This window comes from Pongo abelii, chromosome 2 (genome assembly GCF_028885655.2).
Source record: "Pongo abelii isolate AG06213 chromosome 2, NHGRI_mPonAbe1-v2.0_pri, whole genome shotgun sequence".
Taxonomy (NCBI): domain Eukaryota; kingdom Metazoa; phylum Chordata; class Mammalia; order Primates; family Hominidae; genus Pongo; species Pongo abelii.
The window spans coordinates 38,443,635-38,462,872 of NC_085928.1; the positions used below are offsets into that span (position 1 = coordinate 38,443,635).

At 37.0% G+C, this 19,238-nt stretch overlaps 2 protein-coding genes across 6 annotated transcripts in view; one reads left to right on the forward strand and one right to left on the reverse strand.

Moving 5' to 3' along the window:
• CMSS1 (cms1 ribosomal small subunit homolog) overlaps positions 1-19,238 on the reverse strand; it is a 370,900-nt gene that overhangs the window by 295,797 nt on the left and 55,865 nt on the right. The window lies entirely within an intron of this gene.
• Positions 1-19,238, forward strand: part of FILIP1L (filamin A interacting protein 1 like) — a 104,999-nt gene that overhangs the window by 38,988 nt on the left and 46,773 nt on the right. The window contains exon 1 of one of the 3 annotated variants that reach the window (XM_002813359.5): positions 14,180-16,337. The exons of 1 other annotated variant lie outside the window; for it this stretch is intronic. The gene's annotated coding sequence lies outside the window, so the exon portion shown is untranslated. Of the gene's footprint in view, positions 1-14,179; positions 16,338-19,238 lie in introns of those variants that run through there. One more of the 3 variants, XR_008523630.1, reaches the window with a different exon arrangement.

Here is a 19,238-nt window from a genome sequence, read left to right on the forward strand (position 1 = left end):
AGTTCAGGTTTTTGGATGATTACAGCCGGATACTTCCTAGCCAAAGTATAATTTTTTGGTTAGTCACATTCTAGACCACTTGGAGAAGCCAGGGCACTATTTTCATGGCAGTTCTCAGTGAAGGCCAATAGTTTAAAGTTGCCATATCCTGGGAATTCTTCAAAGATGTGAAGCCGTCACATTACATGGTTCTTCATACAAAATTGGAGACTTGCCCAGTGCACTATGAAAAACTTCCTAATTCAAGATGCAGTTCTCAAAGTGGCATCATTCACATGAGAACAGTTTCCCTTTGAAGCACCTGGAATGAGACTCCAGTGATATTCTATTTCTCACAGAGGTTCGGTAAAAGCATAGCAGAAGCTCTTAGACCATCCCTCTTTACATCAGGCTCTGATTAATGTGTTTGCCTGAACTAAGAAGTAACAACTGTGAAAAATCAGAAAAACTATTATATTATATTTAATATAAATTTAACTAAGTGTTAGTGAATCATAGCTATTCTAGATAGCCGACTGAATCTTCTATTAATACGTAGACCTAAGAAAGACTAGAACTTAAAAAGTGTAGTTTTGTTAATAATTGGACCTTATCTTGGACACAATGTTTATACAATCAGGCAACTGAAAAATCACTGGTGGCTTATTAGTAAGCTGAGCAATGAATGGAAATGCTGTGATGTAAATCTTTACTGGGTTAAGCTAAAACTCCATTTCTTAATTTGAAATATTTCCTTTTAGACATAGTTTTCAGGCTGATTTTCAGTATGAGATTATTATTGTTCTAATGTCCATTGCTGATGGTGAAATGGATTAGCTACCCTAACCTATTGTCTCACCAACAAAACAAAACAAACAAACAAAAAATCCAACACATATTAAAAAGCAAAATAAAATATATACAGTATTTTTAAAAATACATCCATAAGATGGCAAGTAATATTAGGAATATTCAAGGCCAAAGACTGAATAAAAGTGAAAACCTAGAAAGGTAAAGCAAAGCACCAAAGCTGGTTTTTGCTTTGAGAATGTTTTGTTAAACTCTATAAACTTAAATTTTAGTTTTCATGACATCATAGGGCATGTAGACAGAGTACAAAGCCCAGGGTCCTCCCAGTCCCACATAAAGCTGAGATTTCAAAGAGCTAAACTGTCAGAATGCCCAGATGGAAGTACCCACATTACCCAGATGAAAGGGTAATTTAGAAACAAAATCAACCTCTAAAGGACTGCAAGGAAAACTGCTTTCCATGAACTATGGCATTGGGAGTTAGAGGGAAAATACACTCCACTGAGAAGGTATACTAACAAGCTAGCCCACAGGAGAATTTGCAGATTCACACTAACTGGGTGGTCTGAAAAAAAATAAAAACAAAAGAAAAAAATCCCGAAGATCCTAGGTCAAAAAATTCAGTTTAAAAAGATTTTAGGCTGAAAATACCCCTTGGCATTTGGCACAAATGGAAATCCGCTCTAGAGAAAACTACCTTCAACTCAGGGCTCAAGGAATTCCTACATATAAAATTCTAAGATACGTGAGTTCATATAAAAAAATCTGAAAGCATACAGAAAATAACATACAATTATTGAAAGCCAGCAACATAAAATGGCAGAATCAGAGCTGCAAAGACCTCAGATATTTAAATAATCAGACAGCATGTAAGACATACTTAATATGTCAGAAAAAAAAACAGCGGATTGATATTTCTAGTTTAAAAAGTAAAAGACTATAGAAAATGGTCAAACTAGAAAAACAAAGAGAAACTTTGGGAAATGAAATAGGTAACAACTGCAGATCAAGGAATGAGAATTAGTAAACTGGAAGAAAAATTCAAAGAAATTATACAGAATATAGTCTGGAAAGTCAAACAGATGGAATAACTGAAGAGTAGTTAAGGGATGTGAAGATAAAGAAAATTTAACATGTGTCTAATCTAGGTTATAAGAGATTAAGGAGAGAAAAAACTGTTCAGAAGCCATATTTGAAATGTTAATATAAACTAAGAATTTTCTAGAACTGAAGAAAGACACTAATCTACAGACTCAGGAAGCTCAATGAAACCTGGTAAGGACAAAATAAAAGAAATCTGCACTTAAGTACATACAAATGAAATAGTATAATATCAAAGACAAAGGGAAGATCATAAAAACAGCCAGGGAAAAAAGGAATGACAATTAGATAGATGATTTTTCAACAGTAAAATGGGAAACCAGAAGTTGGTAGAATAATATCTTCAATGTACTGACAGAAAACAAGTCTCAACCAAGCATTCTATACCCATTAAAAATCCTCAAGAACGATGGTGAAATAAAGACAGATTCAAATAAATAGAGTGTGCAAAGAGCAGGCTTCCACTAAAGGAACTTCAAAAGGATGCATTTAGATTGAAGGAAAGTGGTCCCAGAGAGAAGTCTGGAATAAAAGAAGAAATAACAGGCAAAGAAAGTGTTAAATATATTGGTATATCTAAACCAATAATTGACTAATAGAACAATAATAGATTATAATGTCCTATGGAATTAAAGATAGAACTAAAATATATAATAACAATAATATAAAAACTGGGAGGGTATGCTAGGAATTAAAAGTGTTTTGAAGTCCTTAGATTTTTTTGGAGGAGGATTAATATACTGAGTAGCTTTAGACTTTTGAGAATTTAACTTGTGAGATGGAATTTATAGGGTCATTAATCTCTAATAGGAATACAGTATGTATTACAAGGTAGAGAGAGAGAGGAAATGGATAAAAATAAAATTCAGAAGAAGCCAAGAAATGAGATAAAAGCAACAAAAAGATGGTACAAATGGAATTACCAAATAAGACAGCAAATAATTTCTATAAACTTAGACAAAATGATCCTGCTAAAAGACAAAAATTGTAAAACTGGATTAAAGCAATTTTAACAATTATAATTCCTAGCTATACGTTATTTATATGAGACTCACCAGAACATAAGGGTATGGTAAAGCTGAAAGTAAAAGGTCAGAAAAGACATTAGTAACTACTAATTAAAAGAAAGATTATGTAGCTATGTTAATATCAAACAAAATGAACTTTAAAGTTAAAAACATCTATAAAGCATTATTATATAATATGAAGAGATTCTATTTCCTAGGAACAGTTTGAATTTGTGTGCATCTAAAAATACGTAAAGCAAGAATTGCCAGAAATACAAGGACAAACTAATCCATCATCACAGTGGGAGAGTATAGCACATCCTTGTTAGTTATTAATAAACCAAGCAGACAAAAATCAGTAAGGTTACAGAAGATCTTAACAACACAATTAAAAAGCTTTATATAGAGAAAACTGTTAAGTTTCACAAAACATAAATTATCTTCAAGCAGATAGAGAACCTGAACAAAAAGTAACCATGTAGTGAGGCCATGAAACAAACCTTAATGTCAAAGGATAGATAACATACTGATCAAATTCTCTGAATATAATGTAATCGATGACAAAAAAGATGCTCTTCCTCTACCTAAAAATATGTTTTTAAAAATTAAGAAGCACAATTCTAAACAACTAAGTAAAGAGATGAAAGCCAAATAAGATCATGGAGAGAAAAGGGACAAGCTAAAATTCTTAGCAGAGTTATTTTTTTGCAATGAAATTTATGAAACATCAAAGTGAATCAGCAAAGATGATTATAGAATTTCTTTCGCTGGAAGAGAGAAAAATGAAGATAAAGTGTTCATATCTCCACAAAAAGCAGTCTAAGAAGATTCTTTTCTCTACTTTACCTCCCACAGCCAGTATATAAAATTGTTGATAGGTTAAGCAGTTAGGAGGGTATACCTAAAACATAAAGAGCCTCTCTCTATTTTCAGTGATGGATCAAACAGGCACCTCTACAAAACCAAGCAACGAACCAATTCATTAATATTCAGGGGTGCTTTTGTTTTGTTTTGTTTGTTGTAGCCTGAGAAATCTTTACCCAGCCACCAACTTTTCTCTGGGAAGAACCTTTGGTAAATCATAATTACTTATCAAGTAAATGGGTCAAAGAACCATTCTCTAGCAGTCACTTTTTTTTTTTTTTTTTTTTTTTTTTAAGCTATGGAGTCTCACTCTGCTGCCCAGGCTGAAGTGCAGTGGCATGATCATGGCTTACTGTAGCCTCAACCTTCCAGGTTCAAGTGATCCTCCCACCTCAGCCTCCCAAGTAGCAACAGGTGCATAACATAATGCCTGGCCCTCTGACAGCTATTCTAATATTTAATAAGCTCAAAATAAAGTCTCCTATTTAATTACAACTTCATAGACCCATTTTATTTTTATTCTCAGAGCAGACATTTAAAATTTTTCAATAGATGCTGCTCCACATCACCACTTGTCCGAAGGTAGTACCTAAGAGAAGCATTAATATACAATAGGAGGCCAGGCACAGTGGCTCATGCCTGTAATCCCAGTACTTTGGGAGGCCAAGGTGGGTGGATTGCTTGAACCTTCCCAGGAGTTCAAGATGAGCCTGGGCAACATGGCAAAACCCCATCTTTATGGAAAAAAAAAAAAATTAGCCAGGTGTGGTGGTGCACACCTGTCATCCCAGCTACTTGGGAGGCTGAGGTGGGAGTAGGGAGTATGAATTGGGCCCAAGAGGTCGAGGCTGCAGTGACCCATGATTGTGCCACTGCGCTCCAGCCTGGGTGACAGAATGAGGCCCTATCTCAATGTCTACATCATATCCATATCTATATTATATGTATATCTGGGTATTCCCAGTTCCATTTCATATGAATATATTGCACTTATATAAGAAATTGAAAAAGAATTTTCTAACAATGCCATGATTCATTTAAAACTGCTTTCAATATGTTATTCAACTGCTCAAAAGCTGCTGATGGCACCCAACTGTCTGTAACATGAAGTTAAAACCCAGACCCCACTACTTAAATTTTAAGACCTATTCGTAGTCTGGACCCATCTTATGTGACCTCTCAACCATGGCTGTGATATCCACCACATGCACAACTGCCTGCAGAGGCCCAGCTCTGCTCCATGAGAGCCAACCAATGACTATAGTAAATCCAGGGTTCCTTTGATTCACCATTCTCCTTCCTGGAATGCCTTACTCACCCTTCAAGGTCCAAATGAACTTTAACGTCTGATGAAGATCTACCAGATATTTCTAGGCCTGATACTTTTTTTTTTTTTTTTTTTTTGAGATGGAGTTTTGCTGTTGTTGCCCAGACTGGAGTGCAATGGCTCGATCTCGGCTAACCGCAACCTCCTCCTCCTGGGTTCAAGTGATTCTCCTGTTAGCCTCTCGAGTAGCTGGGATTACAGGCATGCCACCATGCCCGGCTAATTTTGTATTTTTAGTAAAGACGGGGTTTCTCCATGTTGGTCAGGCTGGTCTCAAACTCCCAATCTCAGGTGATCCGCCCACCTCAGCCTCTCAAAGTGCTGGGATTACAGGCACGAGCCACCACACCCGGCCAATACTTTTTTTTTGAGATGGAGTCTCTCTCTGCTGCCCAGGCTGCAGTGCAGTTGCATGATCTCGGCTCACTGCAACCTCTGCCTCCCAGGTTCAAGCGATTCTCCTGCCTCAGTCTCCTGAGTAGCTGGGATTACAGGTGCCCACCACCATGCCTGACTAACTTTTGTATTTCTAGTAGAGACTGGTTTCTAGTAGAGACGGGTTTCACCATGTTGGCCAAGCTGGTCTCGAACTCCTAACCTCAAGTGATCTGCCCACCTCAGCTTTCCAAAGTGCTGGGATTACAGGCATAAGCCACCACGCTGGCCACCTAACTGATATTTTAAAAATATTCTTACTTCACCCAACTCAATATCTTAATTTAATGTGAATTTTTTTTTTGGCCTTTGTTCATTTGTTTGTTCTATCTACCCCCCCAAAATCTGGGCAGGAATGTGCTGTACACCAAACTTGTCCAAGCCGTGGTCCATGGGTTGCAAGTGGCCCAGGACAGCTTTGAATGTAGCCCAACACAAATTCATAAACTTTCTTAAAACATGAGATTTTTTTTCCGATTTTTTTTTTCTCATCAGGTATCATTAGTGTTAAGTGTATTTTATGTATGGTACAGAGATTTCTTCTTCCAGTGTGGCCCAGGGAAGGCAAAAGATTGGACATCCCTGCTTTACACTCATTCCCCTCTCACCAGGAACTCAGCATAGTGATAAACACACAGAAGGTATTCAACAAATAGTTGCTGAAAACCTCTTAAAAGAATACAGTAGAACTCTTCTATATCTATAAATTATCTCTCACTCACGTACATGTGCATGTGTGCACACATACAGAGTGCTCTGTTTGAATATTCCACCTTCCTTGATATAGAAAGGAAAGTGTAATACCTCTTTTATCCACTCAATTCCTCTACAGTGAACAAACATTATCAACAAACGTGGATTTTTAATCAGAAATATCCTCATGCACAAAGGGTGCTACTTGCTACTAGTTGTTGGAGGCTACCATGACTCGATGAAAAGATACTGCATACAGCCTTTGGGAAGTAGATTCCCCATTCTAGATCTACAGAGTTGAGCTGTATTGTTCTTCATTTCTTGTTGTTGTAGTAGTTGGTAAATGTACATAAAAGGCTTCAAGTCTCTGTGTGTACATGTGTGTGTTTGTGTGTGTCTGTTTTGGGCAGAGAGGAGGGAAGAAGAAGGGAGAAAGACATCTGTTCCACAAAGTTTCAACACATAATAGCCACAAATAGATGACAGAGATATAGATAGACAAATATTGTTTTTAACTAAAAGTCAGTCAGCACCTTTCAGAGGTCAAGTGAGCCCTAAGCCACTTTTATATTTTGAGTCTACTGATGTATTTTTAAAAAGGAAATGAAGAAGTATCAAAGTAAGTTTATGAACTTGTGCTAAATTTTAAATCCTTAAGTTTAACAAAGAAATTTTATGTTTGCCAAAAAAGGGCACGACAATAAAATATAATTGGGCTAGTCATAATTATAACTCTAAGGGGCACAGTCTAGTAATGGGACAAATTAGCAATAATAAGATAAGTTTGTGCTTCTATAAATCTTCGAATGCATCAGCATTTGGAGATAAATCTCAGAGTCAAAGTGGAAGTCACTGAGAGTCAACACCAGGTCCCCATGAAGTAGCCCTACAAGCATCCAATACAAATAAGTAGGCTGAAAGAGTCTCTTTGGTATTACTAGGGCAATAGCCTTAATGGTAACTGAAGGCTGCTTCTGTGTGTTTCCAAACTCAGCTGGAACAGTTTCCGTTAGAATTGATTATGTTTAAAAAGAAATCAGCACTATTTTAACTTATGTTTCGTCAAGAAGTGACTGAGCCTATAGTTGACTGCTGAAAGGAAACTCTGCTCCTGCAGTTTTTATCCCTCAAGTCCACAGGCTGTCAGAGCAGTATCGTAGCACAATTTTCCCCACTTGCATGGTTAAATACCATCCCAAAGAAGAAATTTCCTTAGCAAACAATATTTGTGGTCAAGGAAGTAAAGAAACCTGATTAAATGAAGGAAAAAAATAGTTTCTGGACTCAGGCCTTATCAGTATTCAGCTGCTTCAAAAGTACAAGAACCAAAATCTATACCTGTAAACAGCATTACATGGTATCCTGTATACACATTTGTCTCAATGGTTAAATTGTACAAAAATGAACTGAAAGCTAACAGTCAATAGGCAATAGGTGGGAGTAGTTCGCACATGACTGTTATCTCTTTCTTCTGCTGAATTCAAAGCACTTCCTTTCATTCATTTCCTCGTTCTTTAGGTTTGCAGAATGCTCACTTTGTGCAGGGTATTGTGCTGGTCCTCCTACAGAATTCCATAAAGTGGGAAGGAAGTTTGAGACAACAGAGACAGCAGGTAGGCAGAGTGACTGACAGACAGTAGGCTCTTAATAAATGACAGCAATTCCTTTCCCTTCCCTTTCCACTCCCTGGAACTTCTTTACAGAGGTTCCATATTTGAGCTATGAAACTTAAATCAATGCAATTGATGAGATTCATCATTTATTTGATGAGATTCTTAAATCTATGTCATAATCTAACAAGATAAAGAACTTACAGATTCAGAAATCAGCAATACATGAAAATAGTTTAAAACATGGTGTGGTAGGATCTTAAGTGATCTTTTCCATGTACTTTCTATTATTGTTGTTCTAGCACTGATAGCACCATAAATAAAAAGGGAGAGAAGACAAGGAGAAAGAAGGGGAAAAAGGACAGAGAGAGGATATTATATGAAGCAGAAACATTTTAGAATTCTTCAGTAAAAAAGCACTCCATTCTGGCTTGAGCTTTTCCCATCTGCATATCCCTGAACAGGCTACTGCACAGCCTGGGTCTTAGTTCCATGAACTATAAGGGTTGCTAACTAGATAATCTCCAAGATCCACTCTCACTCTCCTAGCCCATAGTTCAAGTCCAATGAACTAAATGGCAGATGAGAGAAGTACAAAGTTCTGTAACTCTCTGTTAGTACTGTTTACCCCCTAAATCCAAATCTTACTACAAAACACTGAGTGTGATTTTCCCCAGAAGTTGCTGGAGTCAGTATGCAGTTCAAACTCTGGTGCCATCATTCCCTAGCTCTGTGATCTCAAATTACCTAACCTCTCTGTTCCTCAGTTATCTATCCCATAGGGTTATTATGTGGATTAAAGTTGTTACTATTTGTAAAGCGTGTAGTGTCTGACATCAATTAAACATTAAATGTGTCACCTATTATTGTTTTTGTTATTATTATAACAATGAAGTCATAGAAACAAAACCAGTATAGAAGTGATTATCCTAGATTATCATAGAAGCAGTACATGACGACAATATTTGAGTGTGTGGTTGTTCATTAGAAGACTGATGATCAGTAAGCTCTTTGACTCAGCAGTGTGATATGGTTGTCTAAAATGGTAAGAAAATCTATGTTTATACAACACCCCCCAGCCAACACACACATTCACATAGCCTATAAAAGGGGAGGATAACTCTGATAATGCTGAAATAATCATGATGAAATAATCTGTTCATTCTAAGCACCAACCTTTTGGACACAGGGTGTGAAAAGACTAAAATGATATAATATAGGAATAACTGAAGACTCAAGACAAACTTTTCAAATATTTAAAAGGCTTTTATGTCAAAGCAACGCATTTGTTCAACATGGTGTCATGGAAAGATGAAGAACAATGAGTGGAAGTTAGAAGCAGCCAGTTCTCAGTTTGGAACGGAATGGACTTGTTGGGGAAGTAAAAAATCTCTGGAGCTGTTTGGCACTGATTAATGACAACTAGACTGTGCATGTACCAATTCTTGGACAAAACACTGAAGTTTTGAGAGAGAATTCAATCTAAGGGTAGACACAAGACTTTTGACATATCTTCCAAATCTACATTTTATGATGTAGACTGGATGCTTAGTGACATAAATTATAATAGAATTTCTCATGTACAGAACCACCAATTGGCAAGCATGCAAGATAATGGTATTACATGATAACATAGAAATTTATATTAAAAGTTCAGACATCTCCATTAGGGTTTTGACATGTGGCCAATCTTAGTGGCCTGAGATGATAAGCAGCAATCTATAAATCTCCAATTTAAAGCAAATGCAACAAAAGAAAACATTTCTAATCCATAAAGTAGATAACTAGCTCATTAATGTTCCAAATTAGTTTTGCAGTTAGTATAAGCTAGGTAAGTTACTCTATGATTAATTGGGATTTCACATACTAATCACACTGTGCCATTTTTTCATGTTTCCCAAAAGAAACATTCAGTCCCAGAAAACACAGTGACTGGGTCACCAATTTACTGTGTGACCTTGGGGCAAGTCCCTTAACCTCTCTGAGCTCCAGTTATCTCATCTATTTAAAAATGGGGAACAGAGAGTGGCAAGAAGAAGATCAGATGTTTTCTAAGGCTTCTTATACCCTAAAATATGATTTTATGAAATGATCATTCTTCTTAATAAAACTCTAAGCACACTTTTTACTCTTAATTTGTTCATTTTTCTCAGTGAAGACATTTCCAGCCATTATATGAGGAAGTGGAAGATTTAGTCTTACCACCACCACTGACTGCTTATATGAGACAGTTTTATTTTGTCCTTCCAGAGTCTGGAAGAAGTTGCCAGACAAAAGGAAAGGATTTTACAATTAGAAGCCACCTTCATATCAAGCAATTGACTATGTAAATAATGGACAAAGCAGAATTTCGAACAGAAAGGGACATTATAAAATGTAATTTTCATAAAAATAATCTTAGAAGAAATAGTTTTACTCTTATTTTTTTACTTCCTGGATGCTTTATTTTCTCAGGCTTTCTAGGACCATTTCAATGAGCCTTGAAGTTTATAATTAAAATTTATGCTCATGAATTGCTCTATTTGAGTTCCAAAGATAAAAGAAAACATGTAAATCCAATTTACCTAACTGTTCTACTCTTAGTTGGTCAACCATTCCAAAGACATCCTAAACTATTCCAATGACTTCCAACTAACAAAACTTGTTCAATTGTACTTTGAATCCACAGGTCTTTCTCTGCAAATACTTACCCTGAATCAAGCTCCACATCTACATGGGAAAATCTGTCAGTGGTTTCTTTAAAAATGTATTACTTAAAAAAGAAATGGGTCAGGCACGGTGGCTCACGCCTATAATCCCAGCACTTTGGAAGGCCGAGGCGGGCAGATCACCTGAAGTCAGGAGTTCGAGACCAGCCTGGCCAACGTGGTGAAACCCCATCTTTACTAAAAATACAAAAATTAGCCAGGCGTGGTAGCACACATGTATAATCCCAGCTACTAGGGAGGCTGAGGCAGGAGAATTGTTTGAACCCAGGAGTCGGAGGTTGCAGTGAGCCGAGATTGCACTATTGCACTCCAATCTGGGCAACAGAGTGAGACTGTCTCTCAGAAAAAAAAAAAAAAAAAGAGAGAGAGATGGGCTACAAATTATATGACAAGGTCCCTTTAAAAAATGGACTGAACAAAGCACTGAGAACAATCTGTACTGGCAAGGGACAGGGAAGATGACCTAATAGGTCTTTTCCGTCTCTAATTTCTGTGATTTGAGGGTTTTTTTTCACTTCTGCAGTAATACTTGTGAGTTCAACATTTTCTCAAAACTATTATTAGTTACCAAGGAAACACAAAATGTTTGTAGGAATAAATAAGCAAATGGACTGGACCTAAGTAACAGACTTTTCCTGCTTCCCATTTAATAATCTTATGGTGGCATCACATTATCAATTCTTCATTCTAAGTCATTCTACTCACCTACTAGTATGCTCACTAGAGTCCACAGCCAACTTATGGCATCCCCTGTAAACCAAGGGTAGGAAGTCTCTTGCCAACAGATGATTCCTTATTAAATAGACTTCCTTGCTTTGTTTGATGAGGAACAAGACTGTGGCAATGTTAGGGGGCCAACAGGCAGTGGTTGGCTTTGTGACCACCAATGCTAGGGAGAATATGTAAATATGTGCTTTTAAATAACCCAATGTCTACAGAAAAGCCACTAACATGATTCAGAAATATATAATAAAGGCAAAAAGAAACATAATATACACACACACATATACATACACATACAGGGTCCATCCACACTATGAAAATGATGCTTTACAAATGCTTAGAAAAAGACTAAAAGAAACACAGTACATTGAATTGTTAATAGTTGGCAGTATTCATGTGGTAGGACTACATGTAAAATTTTTTACTTTTATGCATTTTCCAAATTATGAAGGGTGCCTATTAATTTTAAAACAAAAATTTTAAAATTAATTTTAAAACAAAAATTTTAAAATTAATTTTAAAACCACAAAATATCATCATTTTAATGTTTTAATAACAAAGGACTTCCCATTCCCTAGCATCACATGGACACTACTACTGTAATCAGTTCTCAAGGTACATATGTCACTGTTCTAGAGTCATAGTCAGCTGAAGTATGAGCAGAATAATTGGAAGCCTTCTGGAAACTTTGCAGACTATATATAGGCCTGGGACTAGAGATTCAGGCTACAGATAAAAGTAAAGAGGGTCTATATATATAAACCTGCAGTTCATATGTATATTCAGTTACTGCAGTTCGTATGTATATTAAGGTCTGCTGGTTAAAGGCTCTTAAAGTACAGTTTAAGTGCGGAGATGTGATATATTTCATGCGGGTACCTACATGTACAGAGCCAGACAGGTGGCACCCAAAGAACTGAAAGAGTGAAAGACGAGTGAAGAAATGAGGTTGATTAGAAAAATGATTGTCTAGGGCATGGAGAGAAGGTGCTTTTACCACAGACATCTCCTTTGGCTCCACATTCACAGTTGCCTATAGGTCCCTTCAGCCTTTGTCCTAAGTTGTGTAGCAGCAGAGGAGAAAGGACAAGCACAGGATCGGACCCATGGCAAGGTTATCCAGTGCTCAGTGGCAAAGCTGCTTTGCAAGAAGCCTGTGGGTAAGGTGGTAGAAGGTAGCGTGGGGTGGAACAAACACCAAAAGCTCATATTCTGGCCAATCCAACTGTAGTCTGAAGCAATGCAGGACCATGGAGCTATACCTCTCCCTATGCAATCCTGGGTCTGTTCCCACTCTGTTCAGCTTCTTATACAGGACCAGGTCCATAAGACCAGGTCTTATACAGGTCTTGCTGTTTTTCTTTGTACATGACAGTGTTTCCATATATACTATCTCACAGAGGCAAAGAAGCAAACATGTCATATACTTAGCATTACCATCTCATAGCTCAAAGCAGAGCTCCTAGGGAGCAGAGCGTACCACTGCTTAACTGATCAAAGGACCAGCAGTGAAAATTTTGGGTAGCTGCAAGAAACATCCCATTAATTACTGCTTCTTTGTCACTTACTATATTTGGATGACTGAAAGACTTGACCAGTCAAAAGAAGAAACAAAGGCAGGGAGAGAAGACATGAAAGAAAATAAGAGCAGTTACTTCAAAAAGAGGAACTGGCTTGATGTGATTCGCAGTACATTAATGGTATTTTTTAAAAGTTAAATAATGATGATGTTGTAATTATGGTCAGTAGCAACTGACTTCACTAATAACACCTGTTAATGTGGTCATTGTCATGGCCTCCTGACAATTAGCTTGAACCAGGGAAACTGGTGATATTAAGCTGTTTTTGACATAATATAATATAGGTAAATCTAGTTGATATCTCCTTGTTTCTTGCCTTGTTACCTACAAACCCCTTCTCCCGCATTAGAAAGCAATGAACTTGGTAGAAAAATTTCTTTGTATCATTTCTAAATAACAGCTTAAAGCTAGTGCTGACTTAGATCATAAACTCAGATTACTAATTGTAGAAAGGACCTTGGTGTCTAGGTATACTTATTTGTAGGAAATTCCTGATTATAAAATGAAAAGAAAGTCACACAGTAATTGGACAGAACAAGGTTAGGAAGTAAAACTCTCTCAGCCAATTTTGAGGCACAGTGATCATAACTACTATTTTCACAAATGAAACCAAGAGAATTTCACAAATGAAGAAAATTTCAGAAACCAAGAGAATAAAAATTGCATCTCAGAAAGAATTTTGGCTGAAAGAGGGAAGGAAATAAAAGTCTACTCATCTACTTATGTGGCCAATGGCACACAATGCCAACACCTGGTTGGAGTTTGCAATACACCACGCAGGGTACTCTTGTATCAGTTAAAGGTCCTGCTCCCTCAAAACCCTTGACTTTCGTTTGAAGTGAAATGGTGATGATATTCTAATTTTACTAGAACAAGACACGTTGCTGCCACCTTCCAGAAAACTGTCAGTAAATCCACAAATCCACAAAAAAGAGGATGAATCTTGGCTTTCCCAGTTCAAGATTCAGTCTAGAAAATAGAGAAACTTCTCAGTTAAATCTGAACACTCCTTTACCAAATACACCTCTGAGAGATTCTGAGCAAACTCTTAAGAGAAGACAAGACTATTTATGTAGAAGAAGGCTATATATGTAAGACTATATATGTAGAAGGCTATACATGTAAACATTGCTTTAAATCCCTATATCATTACTTTAGTAGCGGTGTGATCTTGGTCAAGCCACTTTAGCCTTCTAAATGTCTTTATCTGAAAAGTATGGATCATATCACATCAAAATGTGTTGTGAAGATTAAATGATGAAATGCTTGTAAAGCACTAAGTATGGGGGTAGGTATGATCTAAAAGCTCAACAAATGAGGGCTATTAATATTGGTTCCTGAAGACAGTGGTCACATAACTATGACCTCACTTGGAAAGCTGAGTCATAGCTGGTTCAAGAGACTGATGTTTCAGGAGTAACACATTAGTAATGTAACCAGGCAAGTAGTGTACCAGGCAAAGGCATACAAGGAGTAGAAACCCTAATCCTCTTTTCTCTATTCCTCAGAATAGAGCTAAAGGAAAGGAAGAAATAATACTAACATATGTCATGGGAACCAGCAAGTCAAAAGAGTGAAAATAAATGCAAAACTTGAGTATGGATATGTGAGAAAGAAACAAATGGTAATGTTAAATGTTAGGAAACTTATTTGCCTATCAGAGGGAAAAAGATGCAAAACAAGCTACAAAACTGTTAGCTTTGGGGTAAAAGCATGCTATCAGTTTGGGGCTGAGATTCAGGTGTTTACGCATCATACAACTTTCATAAAAGTCATTTAACCTCATTTGTAATAAAAAATGTAGCATAAAAATCTCAAAAAGGATGTTTAATAAGTATGAGGTAAGCACAGGAGACAAAAGATTACAATGCAATTCACAAGTATAGGGCAGAAGAGTTAAAACTAACAAAACTAATAAACTCAACATCCAAAATGTTAGTACACGATTGCAAATCAAATATTAAATTTTTAGTTCGGCTGAAGAGTATGTGTAATTCACTTCTCTTAAAATAGTATACTGTATATGAAAAGCAAGAGTGAGTTTACTTTAGGTTTCTCAGTAGGTATTTAAGAGTGATCTAGAATAATGATCTAGAATAACTCCCAATTTAGTGAAGACGACATACATTTAATGTTGTGCCCTGCATCTTTATTCCACACCATTTCCACTAACAACTCTGCAAACATCCTTTCTCCACTCCACACTAAGAAAATGAAGCGAGCAGACTATTTTCATCATTCCCGTTTGACAAAACATATGGAAACAATAATTCTACAGACATATGTACAGCATAATAGGAAGCAATCCTATTTTAATGTAATTTTAAAAGAGGTTTTAAAAGGACTCAAGCTACTAAAATTACTCATCTGAAGCTTGCAAATAAGAATGCCACGTCCCTAATTTATTTAGCAGATTCATATAGTTGGGTTAGAACTTTAGGTATGACTTCTCTTATAATTCAGAGGTGAATTCTCATTCACAAGAAGTAGGATTTGTACAAGTAAATCTACCCCATACTAGAGGATAATATTCTTAATTCAATCACATGTGGCTAATTTCTTTTTTCTTCACATGGTTATTTTTGGCTTTATTTTGTTTGCCGGTAGAAGAGAACAAACATTAAAACTGGCTCTAAAGTTCTAATTTTATACATTGTCTTGAAAGTACAGCACAAAACATTTAATTTCTTTAAAAATTTTTTCCCTGCCAAAAAATGATAGTTTTAACTGCTTTCGTTAAAACACAAGCATGCAGAAACGGGGAAAGAGGAGGTTCTTTCAGGAAAAACACTGAAAAAAATAAGATTTCATCTGGCCTTTCCATCATCACTTGAAGAATTGTTTGGTAGTTACATCATCAGGAAAGAAAACACCATCCTCTGAGGACCCCTACTCATTACAAAGAGGAAAGAGAAGGTTTGAAGTCTAAATTACCCCCAGAGATGTCTCCACGAAACCCCAGACTTCTCCTTTCCCTCTTCCGCCTACCCCCAGCAACCAAAAAAAAAAAAAAAAAAAAAGTATCATGAATTTACAAAAGTTTACATAAGAATAACAGGATGTGTATTGAAGTCCCTGAAGCAACAATAGCTTTAGGGACCCAGAGGGAAAAAAGCTACAAGCGGATCGACCCTGCCTCCCAATGACTTGGTTAGCCCGACAGCAGGGCGCCGGCGTCCCTGGCCCGCCGCTCATTCCCTCCGCTGGGAGCCGGGAACGACGGTCCGTTCACACGGCCGGAACATCCGCGGGAGCGGGGTGTGTGGCTGCGCCGCCGCCGCGGCCGAGGGTCTCGCGGTCACCGGCGCCCCCGCCGACAGCGCCGCACACGCGGAGCGCCTTATAAGGCAGAACAGTGACGTAACGCCCATAGGCCGGGCGCGCTCAGCGCCCCGCTCGCATTGTTCGGGCGACTCCCGGAGCGCGCACAGCCGGCTCGCAGCGCGGCACTACAGCGGCCCCGGCCCGGCCCCCGCCCGGCCCCGGCGCAGGCAGCTCAGGTAAGCCCGGGAGAGCAACTCCGCTCCACCAAGGGGCACTGCTGTCAGACAGCCAGGTAGCAAGTCTGTGGGTGGCTGTTAAAGCTGTCTCAGCATCACAAACTGCAGACAGGTTTCGCAAAGCGCATCCAATGAATTCTAGGTTCAAAACCGTTTCCAACTCACACAAAACTTGAAAGTAAAAGTTTTCTCTGGCGGAGAAAACAGATTAGAGATTTAATTTTTAAATGTTGAGAGGTGGGAGCTGACTGTATTACATACGCTTTCCAAGTGAGCTACACATTGAATCCTGCCCATATTGAGAAATCTTTGGGGAAAGGGTGGGGGAGACTATATTGTACTGCAGCAATCCTCTCTCTCCTCCGGACTCAAACTCGCTTGTCTTACATGAGCAGAATGCGAAAATTTGTTAGTGCCAGGTTTTCCCCTCTTTTTGTAAATGTTAATATAAACGACTAGAAAAACACTGTTAGGAATACATCTTGGAATTAAGACGAATCTAACTTAAAAAGTAAAATCTTTTTAAGCTTCAAAAAATCGTGCAAACGCTATTTTGTCGTAAAAGCATATGTCAATTTGTACAAGGAAGTAACTATCATAGTTTTGAGTTCTAACTTTCTGCTTCAAGTCCAGGCATTGGAAAAATGACAAACCTCACTTACAGCTATCATTTCTAGGGTAATATTTTGGATAGTAGTATATTATGTAAAAAATGCCAATTTAAAAGGTAAAACTTATAGAGTAACTGTATTAATCAGAAGCATTTTAAACCATAATTAGTTACATCTAAATCCTGAAGAGGCTCTTGTTACCAATGAACTCTTACAGTATGATAACTGAACACTTGGCAGAAAAATCTCCATATTTTACTTCATTTTTTCCAACTAAAAGTCAACGTAGGAATTAAAAATAAAAGGTTATGTCAACTTTAGAACACTGGAATAGGAGATGAAAAACTGATTCATCATTCAGTCCTTATCTGGTCTAAACATATACTGTAAAATAAAACTTTAACAACTATGTGACAGAATTGTCCCTTTTAAAACAGTCTCTATGTTTTATAAGTATATACAATTCAAACTCAGAATTCATAGGCTGCCATTTATATTTACTCTGAGATTTTAAAATGCTGGCATTTTAGTTGGCACTAAAATGACCATATAAGATAACTGTTTGGACGTACAGTAAAAGTTTAACAGAGGAGCAGAGCACTATAACCACTGAGGTGTATGTGTGTGTTAAAAACTCATGTTTTTATATTTAATTGTCAGAAGAAAATGTCAGATCCCAGATTTTATCATTGAAACACAGCATTTAAAAATACTCAAAATGTGGGTTATATCTGTGTATTTCTAATAATTTCTGTTGGAGGGTTTTTAAAAGTATATGACATTGGTGCCTATCATTTTTGCCTCATAGGAGTTTTTTTGTTTTTGCTAATTTTGTTTGGAGCAATGCAAGACTTTGGTTTTCATATTTTAAAAGAAAAATGATATGTTATTTGGCCTGAGGATAGGCTATATAAACTGCAGGTTAGTACTGAGAAGTAGGATTTTCCACAAACTACTATTTCAAACCTAGGGAAGCCTACCATAATGAGAAGAGCAGGGCCAACACCCATGTCACTGTGGAGAGGTACAGAATTTGCAATGGAAGAGTTGTTTATCTGATATAAGCAGTAATTGGAAACTGAAAAATTCCTGCCCTGGAAAAAAGATATTCTGCTCTTCTGAATCTAATAGAGGAAGAGACAAACAGAGACCATCAATTATTGTTTCAGCTATACCCAGAGTACCATCTGTACCATAAACTACAACTCAACTGTTGAAAATCATAACTTCCATCAAAACTCTAACAGCTGTGTTTCCCAGTGTCTGCCTTTTATTTTTTTAAAGCAGGCAAGCATCAATTTTTTAAAATTTAAAAATAACACTCTTTAATATTCCACACTTTTTCCCATTTATTAACTTTAAAGCATGGTTCAAAGAACAATCACATATTAAGACCTCTTTTAAAACTGAAAGCTAAGTATGACTTATGGATACTCTATCTCACAGTGGGCTCTTTGGGTGAGCAATTTCTTAGTCCTTGGGACAATCTGTATGATGGAAGAATGTTTTTGATAGAATGAATGTGAATTTCTACACTTCCAAATAAAGCACATAATAATTTTATGCTTAGTAAGTTCATTTGCACTTTTGTGGTGATTAACCTTAACTGTTAAGCCCTGGTATGTCTGTGCTATTTTCCTAATGCTGTGATGGAGACTATAGTAACAGCCAGTATGAAAACACAAATCAAGCCTTGACTTAATTTTCCAGTTCTCTTGCAGTTCCCATTAATTTGCCTTCTCAAAAGGCTATAAATTTTGTTTAAGGGTTCTCTGCTGTAATTTCCCCTCCAAAAAACTGCCTTTGGTAATAAATGGATTTTGAGATTTAAGAAAAAAACTGAAAATGTAGGAGGAAGAATAAGATTCCAATAATTCTTCTTAGGTCATGTTCTGTCCATGTCTAGTGCTTCAGGGCAAAGTGAACATTTTACAAGGTGAATAGAAAAAAAAAATACAGCTGCTCCTATTTAAAGGAAAAAGGAAGGAGGGCAAGAAGAGAACTGTTTATAAAAGACTGGATATTGTGGATGTAAAGCAATATTGGTCTCAATCTGCTTCAGGAACTGAAATGGCCCCATCTGTTGTTCACAGAGCCTGTCATCTTTGAAAAAATCTAATACACCCTACCTTATCTGTTGGACATATTAATTTTAAATGATTTTAGGGTCCATTTAATTTGTATTTGACTATGAATTCAGCTTCAATTTAAACTGATTGTTTAGTTGTTGTAAATTATATTTAAATAAGGATTTAAAGATGAAGAGACACTGCATATGCAGCCAGCATCA